Raw genomic sequence first — 20088 nt, forward strand, 5'->3', positions numbered from 1 at the left:
TACCTTTTTCAATAACATGAAAGGAGGAAATACACATAGAACTTGCCAAATAGAACAGACAAGGATCGAATTGACTACATCTGTAGAAATAGATGATCGAGAATCTCAATATCATAAGCCAAAACAATGTCAGGAGCCAATTGTGAAACAGACCATCAATTCCTTACACACAAGTTCAGGCTGAAGCTAAAGATAGTTTGAAAAAAGTCCATGGGAACTAAAATATGACCTTGAATATATCCATCCTGAATTCAGAGGCCATCTCAAGAGCTGATTTGATGCATTAGACATTAACAACTGAAAACCAGAAGAGTTTTGGGATATAATCAAGTCCATCATCTGAAGAAAGCAAAAGGCTATTAAATAACCAGGAAAGAAAGAATGGACAAAATGGAAGTCAGAAGAGACTATGAAACTTACTCTCAAGTGTAGTGAAGTTAAGGCAATTGGAAGAAATGAGAAAGTGAAAGAGTTAAAAAGAAAATTTAAAAGGGAGTTCAAAAAAAACAAAGTAAAGTATTATAATGAAATGTGCAAAGACCTGTAGTTAGATAACCAAAAGGGAAGAACATGCACAGCATTTCTTAAACTGAAAGAATGAAGAAAAATTTCAAGAAGGTGGATTATACGAAGAAGAATGTGATATCAGGATTGGAGGAAGACTCATCAATAATCTGTGATATGCAAATGACACAATTTAGCTTGCTGGAAGTGAAGAGAATTGAAAATATTAAGCCAAGCTGTTTTTAATTGTCTCATGTGAACACGAAAGTTGGGCAGTGAATAAGGATGACCATAGAAAGATTTATGCATTTGAGTTATGGTGTTGGCAAAGAATATTGACAGTACCACAGAATTTCAGAAGAACAAACAAATCTGTCTTGGAAGAAGTACAACCAGAATGCTCCTCAGGAATGAGGATGGTAAGACTTCGTCTCTTATTCTTTGGACATGTTCTCAGGAAGAATCACTCTCTGGAAAAGAACATCATGCTTGGTAGAGTGGAAAGACAATGAAAAAGAGGAAGGCCCCCAACAATATGGATTGACAAAGTAGCAACAACAGTGGCCTCAAACACAACAATTGTTAGGACAGCTCAAGACTGGGCAATGTTTCATTGTTGTGTGTAGAGTTGTTATGGCTTGTGTTGTTGTTATTGTTAGGTGCCATTGAGTCAGTACCAACCCATAGCGACCTTATGCACAACAGAACGAAACACTGCCCGATCCTGGGCCAACTTCACTACTGTTACCACGCTTGAGTCCATCAATGCTGCCACTTGGCCAATCCATCTCATTGGGGGTCTTCCTCTTTTCCTCTGACCCTCCACCTTACCAAACATGATATCCTTCTCCAGTGACTGATCCCTCCTGACAATATGTCCGAAGTATGAGAGACGAAGCTTGGTCGTCCTGGCCTCCAAAGAGCACTCTGGCTGCACTTCTTCCAAAATGGATCTACTGGTTCTTTTGGTAGCCCATGGCACTTTCAATATTCTCCAACACCATAACACAAAAGCATCAACTCTTCCACAGTCTTCTTTGTTCACTGTCCAGCTTTCACCTGCATATGAGATTATTGAAAATACCATGGCTTGGGTCAGGCGCACCTTAATCCTCAAGTTGACATCTTTGCTCTTCAACACTTTAAAAAGTTCCTGTGCAGCAGATTTGCCTAATGCAAATCTTTCTTGACTGCTGCTTCCATGAGTGTTGATAGTTGATCCAAGAAGAATGAAATCCTAGACAATTTCAATCTTTTCTCCATTGACAAGAATGTTGTTTACTGGTCCAGTGGTGAGGAGTTTTGTTTCCTTTACGTGGAGATGTAATCCATACCAAAGGCTGTGCTCTTTGATCTTCATCAGTAAATGCTTTAAATCCTCTTCACTTTCAGCAAGCAAAGTTGATCATCAGCATAACGGAGGTTGTTAATGAGTCTTCCTCCAATCCTGAGGCCACATTTTTCTTCATAGAAACCAGTTTATTGGATTATTTGCTCAGCATACCTGTTGAATAAATATGGTGAAAGAATACAACCTTGTCGCCCACCTTTTTAAATTTCAACCCATGTTCTGTTTGAACAACTGCTTCTTGGTCCATGTACAAATTCCTCATGAGCACAATTAAGTCTTCCGGAATACTCATACTTCGCAATGTTGTCCATAGCTTGTCATGATCCACACAATCAAAAGCCTTTGAATAGTCAATAAAGCAAACGTAAATATCTTTTTTATATTCTCTGCTTTCAGCCAAGATCCATTGGACATCAGAAGTGATATCCTCATTCCACGGCCTCTTCTGAATCTGGCTTGAACCTCTGTAATCTTTCTGTCAAAATATGATTATAGCTGTTTCAGTATTACCTTTAGAAAACTTTACTCACATGGGATATCAAAGAGATTATCCGATGATTTTCGCATTCCGTTGGGTCACTTCTCTTTGGAATAGGCATAAATATGGATCTCTTCCAGTCAGTCAGCCAGGCCAAATAGTTATCTTCCAAATTCCTTGGCAGAGATGAGTGAGTGTCTCCTGTGCCACATCACTTTCTTGAAAGATTTCAATTTTTATTCCATCAATTCCTGGTGCCTTGTTCTTTGCCAATTCCTTCAGTGCACCTTGGACTTCCCCCTTCAGTATCATTGGCTCTTGATCATATGCTACCTCTTGAAACAGCTGAACATTAACCATTTCCTTTTGATACAGTGACTGTGTATTCCTTCCATCTTCTCTTGATGCTTTCTGCATAATTCAATAATTTGACCAGAGAATCTTTCAATAATGAAAGTCGAGGCTTGAATTTTTTCTTCAGTTCCCCCAGTTTGAGAAATGCTGAGCATATTCTTTCTTTTTAATTTTCTGATTCCAGATCTTTGCTCATTTGGTTGTAATATTTGGCTTTATCTTCTTGAGCTGATCTTTGACATTTTCTGTTCAGCTCTTTGACCTCCTCATTTATTCCATTTGCTTTAGCATCTCTGTGCTGGAGAGCAAGTTTGAGTGTCACTTCTGACATCCATTTTGACCTTTTCCTTCTTTCTTGTCTTCTCAATGGCTTTTTGCTTTCTTCATGTATGATGTTCTTGATGTCATCCCACAACTCTTCTGCTCTTCGGTCTTCAGTATTTAATGCATCATATCTGTTCTTCAGATGATCTCTAAATTCAGGTGGGATATATTCAAGGTCATATTTTGGCTCTCGTGAACTTGTTTTCATTTTCTTCAGCTTCAGTTTGAATTTGCATATGAGTAATTGATGGTCTGTTCCACAGTCTGCCCTTGGCCTTGTTTTCCCTGATGATATGGAGCTTTCCATCATCTCTTTCCACAGATGTACTCAGTTTGATTTCTATGTATTTCATCTGGTGAGGTCCATGTATATAGTTGTCTCTTATTCTGTCTAAAGAAGGTATTTGAAATGAACAAATCATTGGTTTTGCAGAAGTCTATCATGCATTCTCCAGCATCATTTTTATCACCAAGGCCTTATTTTCCAACTACTGATCCTTCCTCTTTGCTCCCATCCTTTACATTCCAATCACCAGTAATGATCAATAAATCTTGATTGCATGTGTGATCGTTTTCAGACTGAAGAAGTTGGTAAAATTCTTCTATTTCATCCTCACTGGCTTTAGTGGTTGGTGTGTAAATTTCAATAATAGTGGTATTAACTGGGCTTCCCTGTAGGTGCATGGATATTATCCTGTCACAGACAGCGTTGTACCTCATGACTGATCTGGATATGTTCCTTTTGACAATGAATGCAACACCATTCCTCTTCAATTTGTCATTTCCAGCATAGTAAACCATGTGGTCATCAGATTCAAAATGGCCAATACCAGTCCATTTCAACTCACTAATGCCTTAAATATCAATGTTTATGCGTTCTATTTCATTTTTTACCACTTTCAGTTTTCCCAGATTCATACTTCGTACATTCCATGTTCCGATTTTCAGTGGATATTTACAGCTGTTTCTTTTCATTTTGAGTTGTGCCCCATCAGCAAATGAAGGTTCTGCAGGCTTTTTTCCCATGGGCTTTACTCCATTCGCATCATCACAGACAGCTGTACTTTGAGGAGGTAGCTTTTCCCCAGTGGCATTTTGAATGCCTTCCAAACTGAGGGGCTGATTTACCGGCACTATATCTGACAGTGCTTCTCTGCTATTCATAAGGTTTTCAGAAACTAAATATTTGGAAGTAGTTCATCACTCTTTGTTCCTAGTCTGTCTTTGTCTGGAAGCTCATCTGAAACCTCTCCACTATGGGTGACCCTGCTGGTATTTAAAATACCAGTGGCATAGCTTTCAGAATCACAACAACTCAAAGCAACCACAGTACGACAAACTGACAGATGAGTGGTGGCCATTTGGTTTTAAGTGGAAACTGTCATTTTAAATTTTAAGGAGATCTGTTTGCATGCATAGTAGAACTCTCTAGGGCAGGGGTGGGGTGTCCATTCACTCAGGCATCCCCTCTAGTCACCAGAATGGAGGTGCGCAGATAGCGAGAGACCAATGAACAGCTACCAAAAAAGAGAATGTCCACACCTGTATCTCTGCAGTTCTGTCAGGCATTCGTGGCTGTTCTGATTCTTCCCCTTCTTGGTCTCTCCCAAGATGGTGCCTCTGGGAGCAGCTGAGCATCTTGAATTAGAAAACAATGGATTTCTTGATTCTGCTACAAATTCCCCTAGCTGTAAGCCTTCCAAGCTTCTAAATATTCCTTTGTATGTTGTTCAGAATTCTAGCACCATCCCTTGAGCTTGCTTAGTCCGGTATTCTGTGTTGGAGCTGACAGAGCTCCTTACTGCACGTCTACCCGATCTGCCATCTTGTCTCATGGCTTGGGCTAAGTGTACCTTAATCTTCAAATGGATATCTCTGCTCTACCATTTTAAAGAGATCTTTTGCAGCAGATTTGATTAATGAAATATATTGTTCGATATCTTGTCTGCTTATTCAGTGAGTGTTGATTGAGGATCCAGCAAAATGAAATCTTTGACAACTTCAATCTTTTCTCCACTTACCTTGATGTTACCTTATGCTCCAATTATGAGGATTTTTGTTTTCTTTAAATTGAGATGCAATCCATTCTGAAGAATGTAGTCTTTGATCTTATCACTAAGTATTATAAGTTAGTCCTCTTAGCTCCCATAAGGCAAGGTTGTGTCATCTGCACACTGCAGGCTATTAATGAGTCTTCCTTTAATCCTGATGCCACATTCATCTTCATATAATCCACCTTATTGAATTATTTGCTCAGCCTACAGACTCCTGGTGTGTCACTGTAGAATCAGTGCTGGATTGTTATCAACAAGGTCAGCAGTTCAAACCTACCAGCTGCTCTTCAGAAACCCTAGATAGAGTTGCTGTGAGTCAGAGTCTACTCGACAGCACTTAATAAAATCATTGAACAGACTGAATAAGTATATGAAAGGATCCAACTGTGACACACACCTTTCCTGATTTTAAACCATTCAATATCCTGTTATTCTGTTCAAATGACTGTCTCTTTGTCAATGCACAGGTTCCTTATGAACACAATTATGTGTTTTGGAAAAAAACATTCTTTGCAATGTTATCCATAGCTTGTTATATTTTACACAGTGGAATACCTTGGCATAGTCAAAAAAGGACAAGTAAACATCTTACTGGTATGTTTTACTTCTAGCTTGATACTTCTGATGTCAGGTGTGATATCCCTCATTGTACATCTTCTTTGGAATCCAGCTTGAATTTCTGGCATTTCTGTGTATTCTGCTACTGTTTTTTAATTATCCTCAACAAAAGCTTACTTGAATGTTATCTTATTTGTATTGTTCTTTGATTTTCATGTTCTGTTGGGTCACCCTTTCTTTATAATGGGCACAAATATGGATCTTTTCCAATCAGTTGGCCAGATAGATTTCTTCCAAATTTCTTGGCATATAGAAATGAATGCTTCCAGTGCTGCTTCAGCTTGTTAAGACATTTCAATTTGCATTCTATCAATTCCTGGAACCTTGTTTATCACCAGTGCCTTTAGTACAAGTTGGACTTTTTTATTCAGTACCATTAATTCTTGATTATATGATATCTTTTGAAATGGTTGAATATTTCTTCCATTTCCATTTCTTTTTTTTTTTTTAGTTTTCAGGCTTCATTTTTGAATTGGCTCCATGAAGTACATCTTAAACATTACATGAAACACAACAGAATATATATATTTTTTTCCTTCTAGTTAAAAAAAAAAAAATGATATTCACAAACATTTTTAAGTTCTTCTAAGATATCTGACTTGAACTGCAAGCTTGGTGGTTCAAGTTCATCACCGGTTCCTTGGGAACCCTATACAGGGTCTCTATGGATCGGAATGGACTTGACGGCACTTAACAACAAGAAGAAGACATAATCAGGATAGTGTTCTCAATGTAGAGTTAAAAAAAAACATGCAAAAACAAACACTTCTAAGTAATCATACCCTTGATGAAGATTTCCTGTAGGTACACTTGGAAATTGTTTTCTAACCATGTTAAAGAATCATCATGTACAATTTTTAAAAATGTCCCTTGATGCTCAATTGAAGGAAACACTAACAGAAGGAAATCAGCCTGGTTGAAGTTTTTTGCTAGGATATGTCCACACTAAAAAACTGGTAAAAGGAAAATACCCAGATTCTACAATTGTCACAGAATTTGTCTTTAAATTGCCATGTCTTTTTGGTACAGTGACTATGTTTATTCCTTCTATCTTCTTTTGATATTTTCTGCATCATTCAATATCTTGCCCAAGAATCCTTCAATATTGCAACTCCAGGCTTGGATATTTCTTTTTTCTTCTTTTCTTTCAGCTTGAGAAATGCAGAGCATGCTCTTCTCATTTGGTTTTCTAACTCCAAGTCTTTGCACATTCATTATAATATTTTGCTTTATCTTCTCAAGCTGCCCTTTGAAAGTTTCTGCCCAGCTCTTTTGTTTCTTTATTTCTTCCAGTTGCTTTAATTCTTTACACTCAAGAGTAAGTTCAAGAGTCTCTTCTGACATCCATTTTAATCTTTTCTTTCTTTCCTGGCTATTTAATGACCGTTTGCTTTCTTCAGATGATGTTCTTGATTATATCCTACAACTCTTCTGGCTTTCAGTTGTTAATGCATCAAATCGGGTCTTGAGGTGGTCTCTAAATTCAGGTTGAATATATTCAAGGTTATATTTTCACTCTTGTGGGCTTGGTTTAAATTTTCTTTAGCTACAGACTGAACTTGCATATCAGGAATTGATGGTCTATTCCACAGTTGACTCCTGACCTTGTTTTGGCTGATGATATTGAGATTCTCAATCGTCTGTTTTCCCCCACAGATGTAATGATTTGGATTCCTGTATATTCCATTTGACAACATCCACGTGTATAGTAACCATTTACGTTGTTGAAAACAGGTATTTGTTATGTATGCTATTGATCTTGCAAAATTCTAGCATGCAGTCTCCAGCACTGTACCTATCACCAAGGCCATATTTTCCAACTACTGATCCTTCCTCTTTATTTCCAGTTTCCACATCCAGTCACCAGTAATGATCAGTGCATCTTGAATGTATGTGTGTTCAACTTCAGACTAAAGAAGTTGATAGAATTCTTCAATTTCATCATTGCTGGCTTTAGTTTTTGGTGTGCAAATCTGAATAATAGTGGTATTAATTGCTCTTTCTTGTAGGCATATTGATAATCTCCTATCCCAGAAACTATCTATCGTACTTTAAGATAGATCTTAAAATGCTGTGTTTTTACAGTGAATGGGATACCGTTCCTATTCAATCGGCGGTTCCTGGCATAGTAAACCATATGACTGTCAGATTTAAAATGGCCAATACCGGTCTACTTTAGCTCACTTGCACCTAGGATAATGATCTTTATATGTTCCATTAATTTCTGGAAATTAAAAATTTTACTAAATTCATACTTTGTACATTCCACGTTTTGCTTATCAATAGATGGTTGCAGCTATTTCCTCTCACTTTTAGTTGTGCTCCATTAGCAAATGAAGGTCCTGAAAGCTTTGCTCCATTCATGTCATTAAGGTCAACTCTACTGTAAGGAGACAGCTCTTCCCGAGTCATATTTTAAGAGGCTTTCAACCTCAGGGGCTCATCTTCTAGCACTAACTATTCTTGACAATGTTCTGCTGGTTTTCATAAAGTTTTCAGTGGTAAACCACTGAGATATGGTTTCTCTCTCCTTCTATTATATTCTGGAAGTTCCACTACAACCTGTTCACCATGTGTGGCCCTGTTGGTAATTAAAATATGAGTGGCCTAGCTTCCAGCAGCATAGCAATGCACAAGCACTAGAGTATGACAAACTGACTGACCAGATGTGGATTTTGCCCAAACAGTCCTGCAATATCATACCTCGAGACTTGAGTCTTCAGTTTAGCTTGAGAAATGCAGAATGTGTTCTTTCCTGTTGGTTTTCTAACTCCAGGCTTTTGCACATTTCGTTAGAATATTTTGTCTTCTCAAGCCAACGTTTGAAATCATCTGTTCATTTCATTTTTTCACTTTAGCTGCTATATGTTCATAAACAAGTTTCTGAGTCTGTTCTGACATCCATTTTAGTCTTTTATTTATTTCCTATCTTTTTATTGGTCTTTGGATTTCTTCATGTATGCATTCTTTTTGTCATCCTACAACTTGTTTAGACTTTGGTCATTAGTGTTCAGTGTATCAAATCTATTGTAGAGATGGGCTCTAAATTCAGGTAGAATATTCTCTAGTCTATTTTAATTTTTTATTTTGGTTGTGGTGAGCTTGTTTTCATTTTCTTCAGCTTCCACTTGAACTTGTTTGTGAGCAATTCATGGTCTATTTTCCCATTGGCCCATGACCTATTTCTGACTGATAATATTGAGTTTCTTCATGCGTCTTTCCACAGATGTATTTGATTTGATTCTTATGTATTCCACCTGGTGAGGTCTACATGTATAGTTGCTATTTCTGATGTTGAAAAAAGTTATTTGCAATGAATAAGTCATTGATCTTTAAAATTCTATCATGAAGTCTACAGTGTTGTTTCAATCATCAATGCCATATTTTCCAACTGCCAATTCTTCCTTGTGTCCACCTTCTGCATTCTAATCACAGTAATTATCAGTAACTTTGATTGCATGTTTGATCCGTTTCAGACCACAGAAGTTTGTAAAAATGTTCAGTTTTTCCATTTCTGGCATTAGAGGTTGGTGCATAATGAATAGTCACATTAACTGGTTTCCTTGTAGATGGATGGGTGTCATAGTTTCACTGACAGCATTGTACTTCAGGATGTTCTTGTTGTTAAGTATTGTTGAGTTGGTTCTGACTCTTAGAGATCCTGTATGGGGTTTCCAAGTAGAGACTGGTGAGCGTGAACTTGCATTTCAAACCGACCTTGCAGTCCAGGGCATTAACCCACAGCTCCACACCAGGATCGATACTGGAATATTCCTTTTAATGGTGAATATGACACTATTCTTTTTCATTTTGCCATTCCTGGCATACTAGATCATATGGTTGTCTGATTAAAAATGAGTGATTCCTACCAGATGGTCTTCGGAAACCCTATACTTCGGAAACCCAGGGGCCACTATGACTTGACAGCACCTAACAACAACATCAATGTCAAGGCTATCAAACTTCACATATTCAATTTCATTTTTTAAATACAACTTTCATAGTGTCATACATTGTCCATTCCATATTCTAATTATTAATGGTTGTTTCCAGGTTTTTGTTGTTGTTGTTGTTGTTGTGACTTTGGGTTGTGCCACATCAGGAAGCAAAGGTTTTGAAAGGTTTGCTTTATCCATATCATTAAAGTCGACTGTAATTTGAAGAGGCAGCTCTTCTATAGCCATATTGTGTATCTTTCAATCCAAGGGGCTCATCTTCTAGTGTTATATCAGATAATGTTCTGATTATATTAATAAGGTTTTCAGGGCTAATTTTCAGGAGTGGACTGTCTCTTCCTTCCTCCTAGACTGTCCTATTCTGGAAGCTCTGCTGAAACTTGTCCATCATGAGTGACCCTGTGGGTATTTAAAATACTGTTGCCATAGAATCTAGCATCATCACAACACACAAATTGCCATATACAACAAACTGACAGATGAGTAGTGTGCACTTGATTTATTATGTGCAGGAAATGAAGCTCAGGAGTTGATACAGTTTTGTCAACATTTTATAGATTAATTGGAGTGGGACTGAAACGACAACCTGTGTTTTCTGTCTCTAGGTCTAGATGTCTCCCTTTTAATCATGAAGGAAAGATTTGTGACTGTCTATCTACACATCATCAGGAGTCCTGGTGTGGTGCTGTGGGTTAATGAGCCAAACTGCAAAGCCATTTGAACTGCAAGGTCGGCAGTTCAAGTTCACCAGCTGCTCCTCAGAAACCTTATACAGGGTCGCTATGGGTCAGAATCAACTCAACAGCACTTAACAACAACAACAACACTTCATCACAATACACCAATAATAAGGCACTCACTAAAAGGTTTTGGGTGAGTGTGTTATTGTTAGTTGCGGCGGAGTCAGCCCCTAACCATGTTGTTATGATGTGAAACAAGTTTCAATGGAGTTTTCAGACTAAGACTGGAAAGAAAAGGCTGGTGATCTACTTCTGAAAATCAGCCAATGAAAACCCAATTTATCACAAAATCTGATCGTGAAGTTGGTGTAGGAGTGGGCAGCATTTCATTTTGTTGCAAGGAATAGTTGTTTCATATACCACTCAGCTCAAACTTTTCCCTATCTTGGGGTCAGAACTAAGAAAGGAACATCCTCGTTCGCATGGGAAGCCTGGTTCCAGCCAAAGTACCCAAACTCAAACCCATTGCTGTAGAATCGGTTCTGATCCATAGGGACCTCACAGGACAGAGACTTTCAAAGCTGTCGTCTTTATGCAAGCAGATGATGAAGTCTGTCTCCTGTAGAGCAGCTGAACTGCAGAGTTTGAACTGCAGAGGGTTTCAATTCATAGTCAAGTGCTTAATCACTGTGACACCAGGGCTCTTTTTGGTTCCAGCAGCTCCCCTAAAAAACTAGATATGAGAACACGGCCAAAGGAAATTTTATTTGATTTATCTTTTGGATGGAGTTCCCGGGTGTGGCAAATGGTGAATCAATTCAGCTGTTTACCACAAGGTTGGGGGTTCCAGCACACACTGAGCTTTTAATGATCAGTCAAGGGCATCATAACATCATACAAACCTCCATTCACAGATGGTTGCTGGCTGCATTCAGCCCAAAACTGAACCTAGGTGTCTTGTATGAGAAGGGAGGTGTCTACCAATGAACAACTATTGCTCCGTCTAGATGAGCATAATGGTGCATTGTGTTCAATACTAGACTGTAACTCAACTCAGACTCTTGAGAGGAGGTGAGGTGAGGAAAAGAGGTGACTCATTTATGTTCTTGGAAGAATTTTTGTGTGATAAATGTTCTGCTATCTTGAGCTTAGGAAAAGTAGTGTAGTGTGAGAGGTAGGAATGGAGAGAGACAAGACATATACACACACATACGATTGCAACTGTAAATGGAGGCTGTTAAGTTTTTTTTTTTTTAAAGCTTTTATAATGCATTGAGAGAAGGTTTACAGGGCAGATCATTAGTTTTACATTCAACAAATTATTGCAATGATTATAATCACATCCATGCACCATCAGCTAACAGTATTTACCTCTATTACCTTTTTTTTTTTTGCTTTTGTTTTTGATGTGCGCAAACCACATTGAAAACATATATTCATTTAAATGTCCAAAGGGCATATTTTGCAAGCCAGCCTCTTGCCCACAGGCACATTGCCTTTTCCATCCATGGGCCTATAGTCCTCTGCTGCTTTGTCTCCCTATGCCTTCACTCTGTCACCACCTCTGTTGTGGCTGCTTTTTTGGTTAGGGTCCCTAACTTGCCTCATGCTCTTACACTCTTGATGGTCCTAGGGTCCTCTGTTCCTGAAATGACAGATTAACTGCTCCCCCCCCTTTTTGTTGTACCTCATCTACATTTACAGTTGTGACAATTGCCATTAGAGCTGAAAACAGTTACCCAAAATTGAATCAAAAAATTGAATCCTCATCATCACCAGATTTATCTGGACAAGAGGAAAATTATTTGGTGCGGATTCTGTCTTACCCCCCTCATTCTGACACTGAGCACCTTCATGGAAGCTAGTAAGCAGGCAATTTGTGCCTTTAAATTTGCCCATTTTTGATAGCCAAAGTCTAACTTACCAGTCTCTATCAACCCAATATACTGAGGAGGCAAGTTTGATCCTTGATATGAAAAATCTTCCCCTTTCAGTTGGAATTTTGGGCAACTTCATCCATAAGCAAAGGTTCAGTTCAACAAGTTGTAGCAATTTACACTTGCTCCCTGTATCAAGTGTCATTTTCAACAGATGGAGTTCTGGTCAGCAAGCCATCCAATATAGGTCAAATGGGTACTTTCTGCAAGTTTGGGAGTTCACACAACCTTCCCCCTACTTCAGTCCAGATGGCTGCTTCACTCTTAACTCTAACCCCCAGTGACTAGGTTATTGTCCTTGTACTCGGGAGTTCACATGTCTCCCTGAACTTCAAATCAGCCAGCCCTTTCTCCCCTCGTTCTCTTCTCCAGGTCATTGTGTATCTATGGAACATGGTCAAACTCAGCCCATGTCTTCACTGCTGCATTTCCCCCACTTCCACTCACAAGTTGACCAGGGCAGTCACCAGGGAGCATATAAGACTGTTTGTGTATTCCCTTTGAATTTCCATCTCAGAAAGGTGTTTACCCTGATGGACTGACTTTTCTTGCCTAGATGGCTCCAAGGCAAACAGCTTGTTTGATATTGTCATAGCCAAACAGTCTGCTTCCCTCACCACGCCCCCCCTGCTGGGGTTTCTTTCATGAACTACCTTCTATTCCTCTAGCCATTCCAGGTTGGACTGCATGTCTTTTCAATTGGGAATGTCCCACCGCCAAAGGTTCTGGGTGGGGCTCAGGATTCCACCTAAGTTATTTTTAAAAGTGAAGAGAAAACCCCAAACAAGTCATTTTTAGAATGCAAAAATATTTTGGGTTTCCTTGACAGCAATGATGCGAGTGAGAAAAGATCATTTTTAGGATGCTGAAAGGGGAGGCAAGATGGAGTCGGGCCCTCTCAGAAAGAATGTGGCAGGAAAGAAAGAAGTCAGCAATGTGGAAGATGGAAGAGGGTGCAAGATGGAAGACCTGGCTTGCCCAGGCTTGGAAAAAGAGAGCTCTGCTGAAAGGGGAGGCAAGATGGAGTCGGGCCCTCTCAGAGAGAATGTGGCAGGAAAGAAAGAAGTCAGCAAGGTGGAAGATGGAAGAGGGTGCAAGATGGAAGACCTGGCTTGCCCAGGCTTGGAAAAAGAGAGCTCTGCCTCATGCTAAAGAGGCACCCATAGAAGAAATGAATCAGTAGGAAGCGGGTACAAGCACCTGTGGGAAGTGTTAGTATAAATATGTATGAACATTAACTATAGTAATAGGAGTTAGGGGTATTTTTGTTCTGAGTTTGGGCAGAGGAAGAAGGTATAGAATGGAAAGGTGATGAAAAAAGTGGTGTGGCTTCTGTGAAGTCAAGATTCTGACCAGCAAAAAGAGGACTTATCCCTCATTCTACCTAGTAACGTTAACATCACAGAGAGGAGCCAAGAACCTCTTCTAGGCATAAGAGATGATAACAATTCCCTCACGTCCCATCACATGTTTGGATGATGGGAGAGAGGTTGACAAGGAATCAACTGGAAGAATAAAGCATAGTTGCAGACTGTAGTGCCACACTTACCATTGGAGGTATTTAGAGGTGCTTCTTAAAGCCAGAGAGATTCAAGCAGGTTGAAGATGCAGCTGCCTAGCCAACAGAGAGGGCAGTGGAAAGAATCTAGAAATAGAGCAGAAAGATCCAGTTCCAGCAGGAGAAACATGAAGGAGACAGATGAAGTGGGGAGTGAGAACCCCTTGGGGAGGTAGGTTGGACCTACGCCAGTGAGTTTGGTGGAAAATAGCTGTTGGTGCCAGAAGAAGAATGAATTGAGTGAGAATCCAAAGAAGTGTGGGAGGAAGAGGGCACAGAGAAGGCCCTTCAGGAATCAGAGACATTGAGTGAGAGATGATGTTAATTCCAGCTGACCAAAGTCAGTTTTGTTGATTTTTTACTGGCAGGATGAGAGTCTAGATGGGAGGTGAGAGAATGGCAGATGGGTAGGAGGGATGCTGGTGAGTGGATGCAGGTTAGGACATTGGCTGCCATGTGTCTATATGAGTGATAACACCCCAAATGGGATTCTCAGGCGTGAGACTCTTTATAGTTTGCAAAGCATTTACATAAGCCCAGAGTGTGTTCAGTGTGTTCTAAGAAAGGTTAAGACTCCCTAGAGAAGCATGTCAGATTGGGTCCACTGAACAAGGAGTCCTTCTGAAGGACCTCCCTGAGGAATGTTCCAGCATTGCCATGGCCTTTGAAAGCATCAGACCTTCAGGGGGTGGAGGGGTAGAGGGACAGTTATTTGCTAGAGTTGGTTGGTGACATGAAAGCTCCTTTGATTCCTGGAGGCATACTGCCCTCCTGAACATGCTCTCTCCCTCGTTTCTCATGGTGGCAGCTGGAATAGGAAGGCATCAGGCAAAGTTTGCCATAAGATAGGCTATGCCTTGGGAAACTGGCAGAGGAAATTGACCCAAGTTGTGGGCTGTGTTCTTATACCCCTTTTGTTATTATCCATCATTTCCAGGACATGGCAAAGAGACAAGATCGGAGGGAAGAGCAAAAGAAAAATTCTTTAAAGTAAAGATGAAGATTGATTTGTTTCATCTCTAAATCTTGAACCCACTGGTACAATTTGCAAAATTTATCAACTAAGTAGCTTTTTAGGCCCCATTTTATTTTTGAGACTACAGTTTATCCCGAAGTGTCATATCCCAGAACTTAACCATTGTATTTTGTCTAATATAAGTTTATTTTCCACTTGACGCTAGTCTATTTCTTCCCTTGTTCTTTTCTCTTGGCAGAGGATGATTCTTCATGGGAAAAGCAATAATACATGGTCCAAGTGTTGGAGATGAAAGACAAAGCCCTTGGACTGCGTGAAGATACATTTTTTAAAGGGCTCAGAGATTGACTATAGATCAAAGGTCCCAAGAAGGACTAACATAAACATGGAAAAGAGATGAAACCTTCAAGATTACTCATCAATCTTAACTGGCATTGTGGTCCAGTGCATCATCCTGCAGTGCCACACCAGGACTCGAGAACTATGAGACAATAAATTTTGGCAGAAATTTTCCTAGTTCTGGAAGCTAATAGTCTGAATTCAAGGTGTTAGTAAGGTGAATTCTATAGGGTTACCTTAAGTTAAAATTGACTCCAAAGCAATGGATGTAAGCCACCCAATTTGGGATACTTTGTTATAGCAGCCTTAGGACACTAATACATTCTGTTGACTTAGCTTCCCTCATGTAGTCTCTACATGTTGCCTGGGATTTCCTCAGCATAGTGGCTGTGCTAGACTGCCTTCAGTCACATTCTTAGCACCTTGATGGGGACAGCTGGATTTATCTGAGTTCCTTTCCATTGTCAAGTATCTCAGTTTCTTCACATGTCCTCTCCAGTACATGTCAGTTATGGGCTCCAAGAGACTAAGGTAGAACCTGTGAATTCATTCAAAGGCTAGGCTTGAACAGGCATGATGTTATTTCTGCCATACTCTGTATGTCAAAACAATCACTGGTTATCCAGGTTCATGGGAAGAGTGGGCAATAATTTGTGACTGTATTTAATCTGTCATGCAGTGAAAAGAAGTCAGTGACGTGCTGAGGAAACAAAAGAAAAGAATGCATTGCTGTTGTTGGTAGGTGCCATCAAGTCAGTTTTGACTTATAGAGATCCTACATACAACAGAACAAAATAATGCCCTGTCTTTTGCCATCCACACAACTGCAGTTACATTTGAACTCAAATGTTGATGCCGTTGTGTCCGTCCATCCCATTGGCAGTCTTCCTCTTTTTCACTGGCCTTCCACTTTACCAAGCATGATGTCCTTCTCCAGAGATAAGTCCCTCCTAATAATATGCCCAATGTATTTGAGACAAAGTTTGACGATTATTCTGAATGCACTTTTTCCAAGACAAACTTGTTTATTCTTCTGGCAGTGTATGATGCTTTTAATATTCTTTTCCAACACTATAATTCAAATGTATCAATTCTTCTACGGTCATCCTTATCTACTGTCAAACTTTTACATGGGTATAAGGTAATTAAAAATACCATGGTTTGGGTTGGGAGCTTCTTGGTTCTCAAGTTGATATATTTGCTTGTTAAGATTTTAAGAGGTCCTTTCCAGCAGATTTCCCCAATGCAATAAGTCACTTTCCTGACTACTGCCTCCACAACCACTGACTGTAGATCCAAACAAAATGAAGTCTTTGAAAACTTCAGTCTTTTCTCCATTTATCATGATGTTATTTATTAGTCCAGTTGGGAGGATTTTTGTTTTCTTTACAATGAGGTGCAATATATACTGAGGACTGTAGTCTTTGCTTTTCATCAGTATTTTAAGTCTTTTCAGTCTCAACAAGCAAAGTTGTATCTTCTGCATATCACATGTTATTAATGAGTCTTTCTCCAATTCTGATGCCATATTCTTCATATAATCCAGTTTCTCAGATTACTTGCTCAACGTATAGATTGAATAAGTGTGGTGAAAGGATATACCTTTCTGGATTTTAAATCACATAGTACCCCTTGTTCTGTTCTAATGACTGCCTCTTGATCTATGTGCAGGTTCCTTACATTGTGGAATTCCCATTCTATTCAATGTTATCCATAGTTTGTTATGATCCACACAGTTGAATTCCTTTGCATAATCAACAAAACACAAGTAAGCATCCTTCTGGTATTCTCTGCTTTCAGCCAAGATCCATCTAATGTCCTAGTTACACGTCCTTTTCTGAATCTGGCAGTTCCCAGTCACTGTACGGTTGTACCATTTTTGAATTATCTGTCGCAAAATTTTACTTTTATGTGACATTAATTTCTATTCAACTCTTACCTCCTCATTTCTTCCATTTGCGTTAGCATTTCTATGCTAGAAAGTAAGTTTCAGGATCTCTTCTGACATCCATTCTGAAAAATCCTTACCACTGGACCAATAAGTAACACCAAGATAAATGGAAGGGGGGGAGGAGAAGATAAATGGAGGGAAGATCAAAGTTGTCAAAGATTTCATCTTGTTTGGATCAACAATCAACAACACACATGGAAGCAGCAGTCAAGAAATCAAATAACATATTGCTTTAGGAAAATCTGCTACACAAGACCCCTTTAAAGTATTCAAGAACAAATTTGTCAGTTTGAGGACTAAGGTAAGCTTGACTCATGCCATGGTATTTTCAGTAGCCTCATATGCAAGTGAAAGTTGGACAGTGAATAAGGAAGACCTTAGAAGAATTGATGCATTTGAGTTATGATGTTCGAGGAGAATATTGAAAGTATCATGGATTGCCAAAATAACAAATGAATCTGTGCTGGAAGAAGTATTGGCAGAATGCTCCTTAGAATCCAGATGGTCACATTTCATCTCTCATGCTTCAGACACATTATCATTAAATATCAGTCCCTGTAGAGGGACATCATTAGTGGTAAACCAGAGAGTCAGCAAAGAAGAGGAAGACCCCAATGAGATGGACTGACACAGTGGCAGCAGCAATGGGCTCAAGCATAGTAACAATTGTGGGAATGGTGTAGAACTAGGCAGTGTTTCATTCTGTTATGCATAGGGTTGCTATGCTTGATGGCACCTAACAACAATGATATTAAAAAAAAATTCTGCATTACTTTGGGTTACTTTTCTTTGGAATGGGCACAAATATGGTTCTTTTTCAATTGGTTGGCAAGGTAACTGTCTTCCAAATTTCTTGGCATAGAGTAGTGAGCACCTCTATGTCATCAAACTCCGTCAGTTTGTTGATTGAAAGATTTCAATTTGTATTTTCACCAGTGTCTTCAGTGCAGCTTGGACTTCTTTCTTCAATACTATCAGTTCTTGATCATATGCCACTTCTTGAAATGGTTGAACATCACCCATTTCTTTCTTTCTTTTTTTTTTCCACCCATTTCTTTTTGATACAATTACGCTGTGTATACCTTCTATCTTCTTTTGATACTTTCTGCATCATTCAATATTTTGCCCATGGAATCCAGGCTTGACAACTTTCACTTCTTTTAACTAAAGAAATGCTGAGCATGTTCTTCCCTTTGGGTTTTCTAACACATTTCATTATAATATTTTACTTTGTCTTCTTGAGCTGCCCTTGAAAATTTCTATTCAGCTCTTTTACTTCCTCATTTATTTCAGTTGCTTTAGCTTTTCTGCTCTCAAGAGCAAATTTCAGTCTTTTCTGACATCTTTTTTGATTTTCTTTCTTTTTTTATCTTTTTAATTTAATGGCTTTTTGCTTTCTTCCTGTACTATGTTCTTGATGTCATCCCACAATTCTTCTTATCTTCAGTCAGTATTATTTAATGCATTAAATTTGTTCTTGAGATGGTCTCTAAATTCAGGTGACATATGTTCAAGATCAGATTTTGACTCTCGTGGACTTGTTTTAATTTTCTTCAGCTTCCTTCTGAATTTGCATATATGCAATTAATAAGTCATGGGTCTTACAAAATTCTATCATGAGATCTCCAGCATTATTTCTATCACCAATGTCATATTTTTCAGCTATTGATCCTTCCTCTTTGTTTCCAACTTTTGCATTCCAACCACCAGTAACTATTAAAGCATCTTGATTGCATATCTGATCAATTTCAGACTGAGAAGTTGATAGAATTCTTCAATTTCACCATCACTGGCTTTAGTGGTTGGTACATAAATTTGAAAAATGGTAGTATTAGCTGGCCTTTCTTGTAGGCACACAGGTATTATTCTATTACAGCCAGAATTGTATTTCAAAATAGATCTTGAAATGTTGTTTTTGATGATGTTCCCAGTATAGTAAACTATACGATTGCTCACATCAAAATGGTCAATACAAGTCAATTCCAAATCACCAATGCCAAGGTCCTGGTGTGGGGCTGTCGGATAAGCACTGGACTGCTAACCACAAAGTCAGCAGTTCAAACCCACCAGCCACTCCTTGGAAACCTATACTGCTGCAATGATTCAGAATTGATGTTATGGCACTTAACAACAGCAACCACAATGCCTAGGATATTGATTATGTGTTCCATTTCGTTTTTGACAAATTCCAATGTTCCTAGATTGAAACTGCATACATTCTACATTTTGATTATTAATGTACATTTTCAGCTGTTTCTTCTGATTTTGAGTTGTGCCCCATCAGTAAATGATGATCCTGGAAGTTTGCTCCATTCACATCATTGTGATCCATTCTATTTTGAGGAAGCAGCTCTTCCCTAATCATATTTTGAAAGCTTTCCAACCTGAGGGGTTCATCTTCAGGTGCTATATCTGACAATATTCCTCTGCTACTGAAGAGTATTTTCATCTTCTGGTGCTATATATGACAGTATTCTGCTATTCATAAGGTTTTCAGTAGCTAAGCATTCAGAACTGAATCAACTCTTTTTCTTCCTGCCCTGCTTCATCTGGCAGCTCCACTGAAACCTGTTCACCATGGTGACCCTGCTGATATCTAACATACTGGTGGCATAGCTTCCAGCATACAGCAACACACAAGCTACCACCGTCCAGCAAACTGACAACAACTGGTGGAAGAAGAGTGCATAGAGTCTTAAAACAAAAATATACAAAAAGGGTATATTTGTATAAAGTTGTGGACAGTAGAATTGAGCCAGAGCGATATATATTGAAGTTGAGAAGGCCTGGAAGAGGTTTTTTTTTTTTGTTTGTTTTGTTTTCTTAAATGTTTTATTGTGACTTATGTGATAGTTTACATGAGAGAACATTAGTTTTACATTCATTCTATCGTATATCGTCTCATTGCCATGGTTATAATCCCCTCCATGCAATCCTTCCCCTGTACCCCCCAGGTCTTCAGCACACAGTCACTCTCCCTCTCTGGATCTAAAGTCTCCAGCTGCTCC

This window comes from Chrysochloris asiatica, unplaced genomic scaffold (genome assembly GCF_000296735.1).
Source record: "Chrysochloris asiatica unplaced genomic scaffold, ChrAsi1.0 scaffold00110, whole genome shotgun sequence".
Classification (NCBI taxonomy): domain Eukaryota; kingdom Metazoa; phylum Chordata; class Mammalia; order Afrosoricida; family Chrysochloridae; genus Chrysochloris; species Chrysochloris asiatica.